This window comes from Crocuta crocuta, unplaced genomic scaffold (genome assembly GCF_008692635.1).
Source record: "Crocuta crocuta isolate KB4526 unplaced genomic scaffold, BGI_CrCroc_1.0 scaffold20, whole genome shotgun sequence".
NCBI lineage: Eukaryota > Metazoa > Chordata > Mammalia > Carnivora > Hyaenidae > Crocuta > Crocuta crocuta.
This window is the reverse complement of record NW_027527932.1, coordinates 8,857,249-8,861,758: the sequence shown is the minus strand read 5'-3', so window position 1 is coordinate 8,861,758 and position 4,510 is coordinate 8,857,249. Positions and strand designations below refer to the sequence as shown.

General features: G+C 39.2%; 1 non-coding gene across 1 annotated transcript; it reads left to right on the top strand.

The window, feature by feature from the left end:
• Window positions 1-3,565: 3,565 nt before the first annotated feature.
• LOC144221396 (U6 spliceosomal RNA) lies at window positions 3,566-3,672 on the top strand. Its single transcript, XR_013332071.1, has one exon. It is a non-coding gene; the product is annotated as a U6 spliceosomal RNA (small nuclear RNA).
• The last annotated feature ends 838 nt before the right edge of the window (window positions 3,673-4,510 follow it).

The window sequence follows — 4,510 nt, the reverse complement described above, 5'->3', positions numbered from 1 at the left end:
TGATTGTTACTTGTCTCTGACACTATTTCTAAATGTTATAGCCATGCAGGCATTCTGTTTGCCCCAGCGACAAAACAGAAGACTTTCATTGCTCTGCCATCTCCCCAATGAGATAGCAATTTTGACTCATAGACAATATTATTGACCATTTGGTGCATGCCGGGCACTGAGCTACATATTTTTTATGCTGTGCCCCATTTAATTCTCACAATATCCTGTAAAGTGGGTGTTGTATGAGTCCCATCATGTGGTTGACTCAAAGTCATGCAACTTAAGGACTAGAGGGGAATTTGCGTTCCAGGCAATTGGAATTCCAATCCAGTGCTCTTACCAACTACACATTTAAAAAGCAGAATCAGATGTGGAGAACAAACATCTTGCAAGCTGTTAAAAAGGCACGAACTGTGGTAGTTTTCCTAAGGTGTTAGAAGAAAAGATTCACATGCTTTTCCTTGGATGTGAAAATAACCCAAGTGCTCTTTGTTCATTTCTCTAAATTATGATGTTCATGCTACGTCTTTGAAGGTTATTTTAAAAGATGAAGTATTTCCCAGCATGGACAGTATGGGAACATTTTTTGTTTAATTTGTTGTTTTGCTGACATTCTTTTGAACTCGGCTGCTCCGTGGGGAACAAGTAAGTTTGAAAAAGTTAACGATTTCTAAACACAGTTAAAAACACATGTACACTTTATGCCTGGAGAAAATCTTTTTTCATGGTACTTAAAGGTTTTCAGTCCTATAATACGATTATGCTACAGTTACATAATATTTTAGGACTCTTCAAAGCTAGATATGTTGCAGGTCTTTTTCTGGATGGGGGACTCCAGGGTCAAGGCTGACAGATTTCAGGGACAATACAATTATCCCTGCAGGCTCAGGAATGGGATTGTTAATTCTCAGATGATTGCTCTTGTGACAAGGAGCTGAAGATGGCCTATTCGAAGTGGATCTTAAAAAAAATTGCAATGCTACTTTTTCAATGTGAAAAAGTCATTAAATAAAGCTGGCTTTAAAAGGGGAATAGCCTTCCATGAACTTAATATTTTCGAAACCATTGAAAACTATTTGGCCTGGATGGCTGATTCTTGGGGTTGGTGAACTGGAGCCAGATAGTAAATAATTCAGATGTCGTTAGCCATATAGCCTTTGTCATAACCATTTAATTCTGTCATTGCAGTGTGAAAGTGGCCATAGATGATATGGAAACAAATGAGTATGGTTATGTTCTCTATTTATGGACAATGGAATTATATTTCATATACTTTCCAGAGTCACAAAATATTGTTCTTTCCTTTGATTTTTGTCAACCATTTAAAATAAAACTCACCCTTAGCACACAGGCCATATAAAAACAGGCAGAGGGCTGGGCATGACCTTTGGGCCATGGTTTGCTGATTCTGGCTTAACCTGACTTCAGCCTGGCTGTAACACATAGAACGAGACTAGCTCTTGAAAGCTAGCAGGTGCGGCTGGTGAGACTGGTACATTTCCTGGCACATTTCCACCCCTTCTTTCTGTATCCTGTCTCCATCCCTGTACCTCCCAAAGATTACTTGCCCCCAGTCAGGAGAGTTTAACACATGCAGCATGCACCAATGGCTTTAATGATTATAACTCCCAATAAACCCTTATTGGTACTGTTACAAGTGTCATTACCTTTTCTTTAACTATGCCAGTTGTCTTCATAGGAAGCGATTTAGGGATTGCTATTCAGTTTTTCTCAAGCCGGACGTAGTTCAACCTGCAATGCTTTTATAGCAAAAACAAAACGTTCTATTTTTCCATCTGTTCACAGATGCCGTTCATTATTGACACAAAGATGGATATTCCATTACTGTTTCTTGGAAGACAGGATTTCCTAACCTCCGTTGAAGTTAGGTAGAGACTATGTGACTGGTTTTGGCCAATGGGATGTAGACAAAAGCAGCACATGCTATATGAATGTCTGGCTCTTAAAACATCCCAAGCCATCTTTCATAGCCTCTTCTTCCCTCTTTCATCCACCCCCCTAAAAGCTGAGATACTGAAGCCCCATGATATATGGAGTCACAAAATAGAGGAAGCCACCCAGAAGGGCCACCCGATCAACAATGGATATTGATTACGATTACGAAACAAACTGTTATTCTTTTGAGCCACTGATTGTGGGGTTGTTAGAGCAGCTGTCACTAATTATCCTGATTAATGTAATTTTGCAGTATTACCCAAAGATTTTATTCAACTTCTCTTTGTCTTTGATGGAGTTTATTGACAACCTCTTGTATTGCAACAGTTGCTCATTTGTGGCTCCTAATTATAACAGTAAGGAAATTGTTACAAAAGTTTGCAAAACCCAGCAATCATACTCCTGGGAATTTGTCTCAGAAAAGGAAACATTTATACTCAGATAAACACCTGTATAGGATTGTTCATAAGTAGCTTTAATTGTTATAATTCCAAACTGGAAACAATGGAAATGTCCCTCAAGAGACGAATGGTTGAAAAAAATGGCACTTTCATACCATAGAATGCTACTCAGGAATTAAAGGAAACAAACTATTGGATTAAAGACCTAAATGTGAGACCTGAAGTCATAAAACTCCTAAAAGGAAACATAGTTATCCCTTGGAAACCAGCCTTAGTAACACATTTATGGCTATGTCCTTTTAGGCCAGGAAAACAAAAGCAAAAGTAAACTATTGGGACTACATCAAAATAAATAGATTGTGCAGAGGGGTGCCTGCGTGGCTCAGTTAGTTGAGCATCCCACTCTTGATTTTGGCTCAGTTCATGATCCCAGGGTCATGGGATTAAGCCCCGTGTTGGACTCTGTGCTGAGCATGGAGCCTGCTTCAGATTCTATCTCCTTCTGCCCCTCTCCCCTGCTTGCGTTCTTTTTATCTAAAATAAAAGTTAAAAAAAAAAAAAAGATTTTGCACAGAGAAGGAAATCATCAACAAAATGAAGAGGAACCCACTGAATGAGAGATGGTATTTGCAAATGATAAACCCAATAAGGAGTTAATAGCCGAAACATCTAAAGAACTTCTACAACTCAACACCAACCCCCCAATAATCTAATTAAAAAATGGACAGAGGATCTGAATAGACATTTTTCCAAAGGCATGCAGATAGTCAACAGACATATGGAAAGTTGTTCAATATCACTAATCATCAGGGAAATGCAAATCAAAACGGAAGTGAGAGCTCACTTCACACCTGTCAGGATGGCTAGAATTTAAAAAAAGAAAAGAAATAATAGGTGTCGATGAGGATGTGGAGAAAAGGAAACCCTCATGTGCTGTTGGCGGAAATATAAGTTGGCACAACCACTGTGGACAAGAGTATGGAGGTTCCTCAAAAAATTAAAATTAGAACTACTTATGATCCAGTAATTCCACTACTGGGCATTTATCCGAAGAAAATAAAAACACTAATTCAAAACGATGCATCCTATGTTCACTGCAGCATTATGTATAGTAGCCAGGGTATGGAAGCAACCCTAGTGCCCTAGTGTCCATCGACAGATGATAAGATAAAGAAGATGTGAGTATATATCACTCAGCCATAAAAGAGAATGAGATCATGCTCGCTTCGGCAGCACATATACTAAAATTGGAACGATACAGAGAAGATTAGCGTGGCCCCTGCGCAAGGATGACATGCAAATTCGTGGAGCGCACCATAAAAAATAAAGAAAAAGAAAAAAAAGAATGAGATCTTGCCATTTGCAAAAACACTGATGGACGTAGAGGGTATTATACTAAGTGAAGGAAGTCAGAGAAAGATAAATACTATGTGATTTCGTTTATATGTGGCATCTAGGGAACAAAACAAATGAGCAAACAAATAAAACAGAAACAGACTCAAATACATAAATAAACTGGTGTTTGCCGGATGGGACGGGCAAAATATGTGAAGGGGATGAAGAGGTACAAACTTACAGTTATAAATAATGAAGTCATGGAAATGAAAAATACAGAATAGGGAATACAGTCAATTATATCGTAATAACGTATGGTTATAGATAGTAACCATACTTACCCTGGTGCACATTGCATGATGTATTCGAAAATATACCCCGGGGGGCGCCTGGGTAGCTCAGTCAGTTGAGCGTCTGACTTCGGCTCAGGTCATGATCTCATGGTGTTCGTGGGTTCAAGCCCCACATCGGGCTCTGTGCTGACAGCTCAGAGCCTGGAGCCTGCTTCAGATTCTGTGTCTCCCTCTCTCTCTGATCCTCCCCTGCTCAAGCTGTCTCTCTCTCAGAAATAATAAAACATTAAAAAAATTTTTTTAAAAACATACCCCAAACATACTGATACCTTCCATGACTTGGATAGATCTCCAGGGTATTAGGCAGAATGAAAAAAAAAAAGTCCATTTCATAAGGTCACATCCTGTGTTATTCCATTTACATAAAACATTTGTGTAATGACAACATTACAGAGATGGAAAACAGATTAGTAGCAGTTGACAGAGGACAGAGAAGGTGAGGGCTGGGGTGAGAGGGTGTGTGGCTTCCTGACG